Below are 11,271 nucleotides of genomic sequence, written 5' to 3'. Positions count from 1 at the left end.
AAGTTTCGTGATTTTCTCCAACGATTGGAAATAAACGCCTCCAAATGGTGTTAGAAGTGGGCAACTGGAATTGATGAGACCAGCGTTATAGATAAAGACACGTCTCAGTATTTCATTGCAAAGTTGGATCAGTTTACCTTGCCGACAAGTCAATCCGAGGTGCCAGAAGCACCGACAGCCGAGAGGAAAGTGGCTATAAGTGGAGAAACCGTTGCCCTTTCACATGAGCGCTGAAAACAGAGATCCCTTGCAATGAAATTAGCTTGATGTCACGATCGAACAGAAAGTGTGGTGTGAAAGTGTAACCCTATCACTAAAAACGTGTCCCTGTGTTCTTTGCATAGATCCAGAGCTAGTACTCCTCCAAAATTTCGCAAAGATGCGAAATCCGTGCGGTTATCACAGTGTAAAGCGTGGGGATCTCGCAAGGATTGTGTGTGTAACTTGAAGTCCATTACTCGCGCACATCCTTGCTGCTGTCGTCGTTCAAAATGGCGCGTTGGCAGTTAACGAATCTACCGCCCATTAGTGGAAGTCTTGTTGCCATCTGGTCCCACGCACGCATAAGGGGCGGGAACCCCTGCAGCCTTGAATAACAAAAAGGGGAAAATTTCTTTACAGCATTTTCAGTGATCGAGTTTTATATTGTCTTCTGTCTGTAAATCGGATACCCAGTGCCACTGAGGCGCTGGAACAAGGCTGGCACTAACCAGGAGTGAACATTATGCTACTGATATGCCTGCTTGTGAGTCCCATGAACGAAAAATGCCAGAAACTCTCTCGAAAACGAGGCACAAAATCCAGGAGGCACACAGAGAAGCCACCAACCGACGAATAATGTTTCCTTGTCGCTGAATGCGATCATAATGTTCGTGGAAACTTGCCAAAAATTACGCGCTTATACAACAGGAAAATCGCCAGTACCCTATATTTCCACCGTTCAAAGAATAACACAGTACCAGAAATACAAACGTAAATTCTGCAAAACGGGGACGTTCCCTAAAACGCTGCAATGTAACGTGTGAAAGGTTGCAGTGAAATCGCAGATGACCCCTGGCAAAAGACACTTGGCGCACAAAAATGTGTGTTTTTCGATTGTTCGTGTGAAATTGTTGAGAAACAGGACGGTTTATGTGTACCCGTTTGAAAGAGTGCAACGGTGAGAGTAGACTTAGAATCCTCCGAGCATGAACACGGAGCTATAGTTCCTCCAGTGGGAGAGATCTCATGGCCAAAAAAAAGTAGAAGCTGCCACACAAGATCAGAAAATTCCCTAGGACAGAGTAAAGGCACACACGAGAAGAATGGACGTGGTTTCAGAGATTAAATTCAGGTTGCCAGCAGTAGGTTCTGTCTATTTACTTCTGAAGTGTGGGAAGAGAGTGGAGTTTCGGTAAAGTACTACCCAAAGAGTAGCTGGTTTAGAAGGAGTCTGACCAGTGCGCACGTTAAGTGCGATAGAGGAAATTGGGTCTTTTTTCAGGTTCAGGTGTGCACAGAGCTAGCAGCAGCCCGACTCCGTAGAGTACGAGAGACAACCCACAGCAAGCAATTAAGCTGCGATCAGCAGCAACAGCAGCAGCCCAATGGAGAAGGCATACTCCTTTTTGGCCGGGGAAGAGGGGACAGAGAGCTGGTAAAAGGAAGAGTAAGACAATGGAACAACAGGAACAAAGGTGATGTTGAAAGAATATCTCCAGCGCTTTGAACTTCGTGGAGTGGTGAACAAGTAGAGCAGAGACCAGGCAGCTGCCCATTTGGTTGCCAGTCTGCAAGAAAATACCGTAAGATTAATAGGAGACGTTCCATCTAGCCAGAAGCGCTCACAGAGTGAGCTGGCGAAACTGCTTGACTGCAGGTTTGGTTCAGGTTGCCAAATTGAGAACTACTTTGTATCTTCGAGGTGAGGCATCGGTGACAGAAGCCGAAAGAGAGCTCCCGAGAGATGGGTCAAGCCATGGTGAAGGCGTAGCCTGATATTCAAGAGGAATATCGGTTGGCAAAGAATAACTTTCTAGAGGCAGTGGAAAGTTGGTTCGTGCGAGAAGGCATAAACCGAGCTCGTCTGAAGAATTTGGATGGCCCCTAAAGGCAGTTCTTGAAACCTAGAATTTGAGAGAGTCGAGCAGCAGCGAACACTCGATGGTAAGACTGCCAAAACGGTGAAGGAATCAGACTCCAGAATGGAGCAGAGATTCAGCAAGCTAGAGGTGAGCTCAATAACTCGACAGAACTGTCGACAAAGTTATCACAGCACTTACACAGGGCAAGGCATCCCAAAATAGGAATGTAAGAGAGGAAGAAAGCCCGAGAAAGCAAGCAAGGGGACCAAAGCTGCTTTGGGTGTGGCGAGAAAGGCCATTTTGCAGGACCCGAAGAAACAATCCTAGAAGCGAGGAAATGGGGTTCAGCCACCCCTATGGTACGCAGGCGGGCTGGGAACACCAGATGGTCGTAAAGACCAACCAGAGGAGGGGAGGAGATCAGAGAATGGCGAAAGGGAGATAACCCTTCAAATTGCCAGCCCTGGCCCCCAGGGTGGACTGTTCTATGATGGTGAGTCAACGAAGGTGTCTGTAATTGACACTGGTGTGTCAGTAATTGACACCAGTTCCACAGACACACCCATGAGTAACACAGTCTACTATCAGATATCCAAAGAGAAGAGGCCATTCTTTGGGACAAGGCAAGTTCAAGCGAGACAGGTTGATGGAAGTCACTTTGCTGTCCTAGATGCGGCTTGAGTCCCAAACACCAAGTCAACGCAGTCTTCCTGGAGATGAAGTCAAGTGGGTATTCCTTCCACACTCAAGAGTGGAGTGTAAAAGAAGGGAGATTAAGTGTGGTCAAGAGGAGATCATGGATTACGGGAAAACCCCTAAGCAAGGAGCCTGAGGGGCACCCCGCAGAGGAGATGTTGGTGAGGGGTAGAGTAGCCTAGTCAACGATTTCAATGGATGAGTTGAGAAGAGCAACTCAAGGACATGACCATGAGCTGGGTCATACGAGAGAAAGAAAAGAGCAAGGGTCGTCATGAATGAGAGGTGTCTCAGAACCCTCCTCGTTAAGATATACTGGTCAAGCTGGAACCACTTGGCAGTCCGAGAAGGGATGCTGAACAAAAAGTGGATTGATCAGATGGCTATTGGTTTTGCAGCAGAAACTTAGGAAAGACATTCTAAGATAGTATTAGTGAGTGACCAAGTGGGAATGAGCTAGTCACTGGCACAGATGTATAACTAAAGACATTTCTGGTCTGGGAGTGGGGAGACGTCAGGTCATTTCTGCGGAGTTGAGAGACTTGGGCAAGGAGAAAGTCACTCTTTAAGAAGAGAAAGACCCCACTGTAGTAATACCGAGTGGGCGTGCCTGCAGAATGGGGGCCATAGATTTGCTTGGGCCACTGCCAAAGACGGACAGTGGCAATCAATGTATTTTGGTAGTGGGAGACAAAGTGGGTGGAGGCATACCCTATTCCAGTTTCCACTACAAAGATAGAGCACTGAAGTTAGTGTAAGAGTTTTTGTGCCAGTTTGGTGTGCCAAAGAGTTTCACTCCCACCACGGAACCAATTTTGAATCTCAGGTTTTCAGTGTGAAGTGCCAAATACTAGTTGTGACAAAGGTCAGTACTACTGTTTATAATCCGAAATCAGATGGAAAGGTTGAAAGATTTAACAAGACACTAGTCATCATTGTGGCTGTTCTCATCAGGGGCGGAGAGACAGGGATGAGATTCTCCCATATGCCACCTTTGCATATCAGTGCAGGTCACGCGAATTGATGGGGAATCCCCAACATGATGATGTTGGAAAGGGAGGTCAGCATACCTATACATTTGACCATCGGATGTCCAAAAACAGAGAAAACCAAGACAGAATCTGAAGAACTGCAAAGCCACATGCAAAGAACGCGTGTAAGAGCGAGAGAGTACTTCGATAAGAGCACCCGTAGATAGAAAAGAAATAACAACCAGAGGGCGACTGAGGTAAGTCTAAAGGAGCAGCAAGTATGGCTACATAACCCTTACCTCAAAAGGAAGTGCTGAAAAGTGCCTGTGTTTGTCCTTATATTTTTGTACTGTAAATTATTTCACCAATTTGTTAAGGTCGGGGATATGGCTATGAAGGCAGAAAACCATATGCCTGCTTCTTACGGCATTTTAAGATCTGTTGAGTCCTATATGAATTTTAACTATTCTGAAGAAATCTTGCTTGGTTATTTAAATGGTTTAAATCCTGAGTAAAGGTTGATTTTTCTAAGAATATTGTAATTCTTGCCCTTTCTGAATCATGTATAAGTTGTGACTATTTTGTACAATCCTTGGGCCTGTTGTGGGAGTGCAGAAGTGAATATTTAGCGTTCCAATAGTCCCTAATTTCGTATTAGAGTACAGCTCATTTGAACTGGGGGCAATCAGGCTACACTCGGCCTGTGTAACAAAATTGGCAAATAGCACAATAGACGAAGAGAGCAGCGCAGGACTGGTACCAGTGTATGTTATGTCTAGAGTGCACCTTGCCGCATGAGAAGCACTAATCTATGGTGTACTATTTACGACACACGTTTCTGCCTCTCTCTAGTCTCTTCTAAGGCGACGCAACTACACGACGCGACAGTACGACGGCTCCCTTGCGTCGTGCCATCGCGTCGCGCCGTCGGCTTCTTGTCATTACGTTTGTATACACACACGAGGCGTCGCGTTGTGTCGTCGCCCGTCGCGTCGTGCTGTCTTACGTCCTTTCCTTGTTGAATTTTTTCTGCTTAAACGTCGCTCCTTCCGTCGACCGTCCAGTCGCACCGTTGTGCGTCGCGTCGTATGTCGCGTTGCCTATTACGTCGCCTGAAGCACGACGAGGCGCAACGTGTGCTATCGCCCTTTGTTGCGGGATGGGTATAGAGGGCGCATTTACTGTTTTCTTTCATTCCCGTCCCCCGTGCTTGCATAGTACATGCTATTCACTCTTTGGCGTTGACTTTTTCTTGTTTTTATTTCATCCATTCATCAATTTGAATTAGTTTCTGTCATACTTTAATTTAAAATATTGAAAAAAGAGCAAGTAGAAAATCCGCGTATGTAGGAATTGCTCTCACATAATAAGCGGAAGCCCAGAATTCGTCGCTTTCTAATTACGCAGCCGATGGTTTCTTTCCAAGACTGTTAATGAAGTTCCCAGTTCTAATAGCTTTGTATCCTTAAAGATATTCGTCTGTGGTCCATCAGTGGTCCATCCTGTCCATTCCAAGTAGTACTCCCACTCCTCCAGACAATTTGTCTACAATTGTACGACCGCAAGTTTGACCACTGGTTTAGGAAGTTACCACCGAGCATGCTCTATAATACCCTCAGAATATTCCGTCTTAGTCTTCTTTCCGGTCAGTCTTCTTTGTTAACTTTATCAGCACCTTACTTTCAATGATATAGTCTGTGTTTCTGAATAAAACATTATACAGACTCTGTTGACGTTATGGCAGTGTCTTTTCTTTAACTCTGTTTGGCCACGCACATAATTTCTCATGAGATCCGCATGTTACATGTGTTACAGGACAAACTTAACATATCCAAAGTTTTTTGGAAGGAGCATTCATTGTAATATATTCATCACCGCAATAACTGAATGATTCATGTGATTTTCAATAATTCGATAATCCATATGGACCAGAAACTTTTTCCCTTTTTTGTATTATAAGGTATAAGTTATTAATACATAGATTCTATTTTATTGCCAGACAGATAATCCGAAGAGTCGGGAGGACTAAAGTTTCGTACGCGATCAATTTTCCGATAACGATTCCTAGAATGAATCGAGTTCGTAAACCAGTTGGTTTTCATGAGTTGGAATTAATTTGGATACTCTAAATGGATTATGCTTGCTGTATATGCGTTTAAATGTGTTCAATAGAGATTGATTTTGTTGCCGGACAGATAATCTGAGGACTAAAGTGGTGTTGGTTCAATTTTCTTGAATTACCGATACCAATGATGAAGTAAGTTCCTAGATGGGTCAATTTTATGATTCTGGAGTTGATATAAATGAACCATATACAGGTTCGTTTTGCTCTTTAAGAGTTATGGAATACTGAGAATTGAGGTTTTTCCGGACAGATAATCCAAAGAGTCTAGAGGACTAAAATTGGTGAGAATCAGAGACAAATCTAGAAGGATATTTATTATTGAATTTCATTTCATTTTCATTTTATTAAAGTGTTAAAGGGATGTTTTTTCAACAATATTGTTTACTAGCACAATTAAATTTGCCTTAATTTATCATGCAGGGTATCTAGCCTTCGAACTCAGGCGACACCCCCCACCACACTCAGGCGAAAACCCAATTCACATGTGGATTGGGTTTTCAGTCCCTACTTAATTCCGTGGGTTTAGTGGGGTTTACCCAGAATATTCCGCTGGGGTTTTCCTCCCACCTCTAAAACTGTAACTGCTTCTCATTGTCTCCTCTCTACAGGTTTTTTCAGGCTTGCAAGCCACAGTGCCTAGGGCGCTTTTGAAGAATCCTTGGTGTCATTACCAGAAATGGTTAATAAAAATAAGGTACATCAATATTATGAACATTGACCTCTATATAGAGTCATTATGGTTTTAACCACCAATACTTCAAATTTTCATGGCTAGGCAAGCGACCCCACCTTGCCTATCCCAACCCCCCCCCCCATATTTTCGGCACAAATTTACGCCATTGCAGGTTTTGAAACTTAAGATAGATGCGTAGATTAGGAGCGATTACAGTGAAAAATATAATCGCAAAAGATGAGTGTAGCAGTTGTTCCTAGAATCGGTCAGGAGGGACCGACAGTAGAACGGGCTCTGAGGGCGATTGTGCGAGCATACTTGCCCTTAACCTGTGTATTAGGGCTAGGTTGCCGGATTCCGTCCGACGACCACCGTAAAGGATGGCGGTGACGGAGACACCGGAAAGAGAGTCGGTAATTGACTGAGGTACCTGTTATCTAGAATCCGAATAGGCACTGGTAATCTTCAATACCTGGGAAGTCATCCTATCAAGTGAAGAACGTGGAATGCGGATTATAGACAGTACTATGCGGAGTTCATGGCGGTTCAGTGCGGATTACCCAAGTGTTCTTTTATTGTTGAGTTTAATAATATTAAAGCCGAACTATGTAAACGTAGTTGTTACTAAGAACTGAAGAGAAGTGTGGTCAACCAGTTCCCCATGACCCTGCCCATAAAATTGTTGCCCTCTTCAAATTTTACTGTTGTGTCAGTCGATTGAGCCGTCTCACAATTACCAATCGATGGGATATTTCCGTTAAAACGACCCCAGGCCAGTTGGCTTTGGGTTGCTCGTCAACCTCAAGTTCAAGATTCAACGCAAAGTTTAGGCTTAGGATTGGTGATTTTCCCCACAGACTTGAGATAGTTTTCCTAACTGGTACAACCCAGACGAGCTCGTTTGGGAATAAATGCCATAATACCCTGTGTGCAGTTGGATTATGCATAGTGGTGTGGGAAACGTGTTAGAAATAATGTTAGGTATTTTAAAGTTAATTTTCTGCTTGAAGTAGCTCTATAGAAACAAGGTGGAAGCAGTAAACTATCCGAACAGAAGATTGTTTATTCGCAGCATTAGTTTCCATTGTTTGGGGGGTTTTAATTTATTGCTGTGTGGTCTCATGGGAATTAAGCCAACAAGCAACGCTCTCAAAAAGTTCCGTCAAGTAAGCCCAGAATAGCATGGGTGATTTGCAATGTTTTAAAAAGTGCACTTTTTAAGAACGATTAACCCCAAAGGATGTCAAATTTCCTCCAGACACTGTAGACAAGTTTGGAATTGTAAAAGTAAAAGTGTCCTTGCTCTATGGTCTTAGAAACATCATCGCCTACCGCTTAAACCAAACAGTTCTAAATCATCCAATATCAATGTGATTTTGTACACACCCCAGGGAGGTATGAGCAAGGAGGGAGGACACAGAAGGAGTTACAACTCTGGCACATCAAAGTGCTCGATGAGCATCGCCGCCCGGTCAGACAAACAGTAGTAAACATTCCAAATTAATGCTCGATTACTGCCTGCAGGTTATCCAATTCAAATAAAACACAATATTTTATAAACAACCTGGCTATTTATTCCCAAAATAACTCCAGAAGAAAGCTTTCGATAAGGGCAATGACTGCACAAGAACTCTAAGGCCACACAGCCTAATACAAGCAACTGCACAAGAATTAAATTTGATATTGTTGTCAGATCATACCGAGCATCAACAATGGCATACATATTCAACTTCCTATACAGCAGTACACAACGTTTTAAAGATGCAGATTACCAACGAAAGATTGCGGCGATGATCATGGCGTACAAAGGGGGCTCATGATTGTGAGACAGGTGGAACGTAGCAAGCGTTCGCTGCGCTCTGGCTATGGACATACCAGGCAAGCCACAAAGCGGTAATTGGCCAGATGTTATAGCCCGGGCAGTTCAAACTCCTTCCTCCATGGTATGAGGTTATGGTGCGTTTGTATCTAGGCAAGTCAAGGAGGCATTATGTGCTTAAATGATACACACAAGATTGGTTTTCCACCTCTATGGCTTCCGATTCTGTTCGAAGGAGTATATGTAGTTTTAGGAAGGCTGATTCACATACATACTTTAATCTGAACGTATATTTTTTCCACTGATATAACACACAGACGTCAGGCACACAGACAAAATCGTGCGGAAAAATGTACATTCGCCGCTAGAGTCTGCCGGTCGGTTAGTACTACATACATATCTTAAGCCTGCATCTCCACAAAAAAATACAAGCGTTCCCCGAATGTCATATCCAATATCCTATACATTATCTGATCAACACCCAGATACAAGAATGTGAAGTCCTGATGACTTCAGTGACACATTTCGGGGAATGGAGGTGAGTAATGAATTCGCGGCAAGCTTCTGGGTTATCATAGTTTAGACGTGACAGACTATCAAATCCATTATGGTGTCCATCCGGGGGCGTACTTGAAATAACATGTATAATTCAAACGCCTAGGGAAAATATAGTACACGGACATGCCCGACCTATTTTCCCAGTCAAACATTTCAAACGAGAAACCGACTTTACGAGTCTAGATGGTTTGGAATGCAGTTTAAAATTGAAACCATATAGAAACAAAAAACAAAAATGAACTGGTACATGACTTTTTTTACCATATTGATGATACACAAAATTAAATTTACCGCTAATGGGTCATTAGGTAGGCATGCCCATAAGAACGTGCACAAAATTTTTCCAACTTTACTGTCCCATAATTCAATATTCCCTAATCTGATCTGAACCGAACTTTGTATGTTTTCATTTTAGGCCCTAAACTATCATCTTTCAAAACATGGACGGTAAAATTCGGCCTCCTTCTGGTAGTTTGAAAACTGGGAGACAGTGAAATGGCTCCCTAAAAGCCAATGTCTCCCTAATGCTGAAAATGTACCACAAAATGTCTCCCAAATGACCTATTTGTAAATATGAAGCCAAGCTAATGTCAAAAACGTTTACAAGGATGCATTCAACATGTCTCAGAAGTTTTGTCTTACATTTCACCACACCAACTGTGTTTACATAGAGAAGCTGATGTGTAACTTGTTCTAGACAGCCAAACGCACATTTTACACAGCAAACCCCCCTCTGTGAGCCCACCAGCTCCTAGTATTATAAGAAGTACGAATGCACATGTCACACACAATACTGTGTTGGTAGGATTTATGTGTACAATTTGTGCCATCTGTTTTGATTCAGATCAGCTTTTTTATTCTTTACATGAATTTGATGTAATGGATTTACAATCGTGATCAATTTCACTTCTTTTAAAGTGTTCACTTCTGAGCATGGTGAAGTATCAGTGTACATCAACCTTTCATCTCTACACAAATATTTCTTTGAGATTAGGAATTTTGGTCATTATGCAGTGAAACCAAAACCAGAAACAAAATGTTCAGAACAAAACTACAGTTATTACGTATGAGTTCCTTGTGATCAAATTCTAGATTTGACAAACCTTGGAGTTCGGATTAACCAATTAGTGAATGCACTTTACCCTTGGCACCTGTATCTCCAAAGAAACTGTCTTCTCTGGTGATACATATGTAGATGCTTCTGCATGCATTTAGATAGGGCGTAGACAATACTTAAGGTGGTTTGAGGCTTAATTAACTTACTTGATTAAAATTTCTTATTTAAATCCAAATTTGTTTAATGATTTAACAAAAGGTATAAATAAAAGAAAATTAACAAAAATGCAGCTTATTACTGGCTTTGGAACAGATATTAAGCCAACTGGCCTGTCTCCAAATTCTACCAATAGATTTTAAAAAATCATTATTTAAAACAAAGAAATCTGATTTAAATTTAAACCTCCCATTTTTTAATTTAAAAAAAATCGCCAACCCTGCTCACAAATCAAACGTTTTTATGATTGAGTTCTGGGTTCACAGGTTCGTTTAAACCCCTCACCCTGAAAGGTGTTGTTACAATTAAGAGATTTACTGTAAAAAGCTGCTCTGAGTGTGCTCTTGATTAAAATTCACATGATAACCGCCTGGAACATAATGTCCGATGGTGACCACATTCCAGAATTGTAGGTACCCTGCATACCCGTAACTGTTTTGATCTCAGCAAATTCAACACTGTTAAACACCTACCGGTACATATATCAGGCCTTCCTTGAAAGAATGAACGTGAGGGGTACTCGTTTTCAAGAGGAGGGTTCTGAGGATGGTTATTGTAATGTTGTTCCCTTCAAAGGAAAAGGTCTGAAATGGGAGAAGAATGTTTGCGTGCCCGAGGACCGCCTACTATCAGGCTACATCTTAGTATTTTGACAAGATAGAGCAGAAACGCAATATCGTTTTCGTTGCGAAAGTACAGAAAGGCCACATCCCTCCAAAAACATCTACCGCACATTTAAATAGACAAATGTGTGTAAAAATTAATTTATTTGTTCAAGGTAAACCCGAATTCCTATTGCCTGGGTGATGTATAATACAGACAAATTTAAACAACTTGGCCACCCGATCCAACCATCCACCGCCTTTAACAAACGATGTTTTTCCAGAGAAACGGCCCGGTTTGGGACAGGGCCTAAATAATCATGGTATTACCTGATCGAGAACGCATTGGAGTGGTGTTTTTCTTCAAATATCATAAACTTCAAGGCCACAAATTTAAAAAGAAGATAAAATTAACACTCAAAAAATTGATCTTTTGCAACAGGAAAGAACCTGAAAATATACCACCGTTTGGATTCGAACCGAGAACACCA

Source organism: Acanthaster planci, linkage group LG02 (genome assembly GCF_054643075.1).
Source record: "Acanthaster planci isolate LZ-2023a linkage group LG02, COTS_SCS, whole genome shotgun sequence".
Lineage (NCBI taxonomy): Eukaryota > Metazoa > Echinodermata > Asteroidea > Valvatida > Acanthasteridae > Acanthaster > Acanthaster planci.
Note: the sequence above shows the minus strand (reverse complement) of the source record.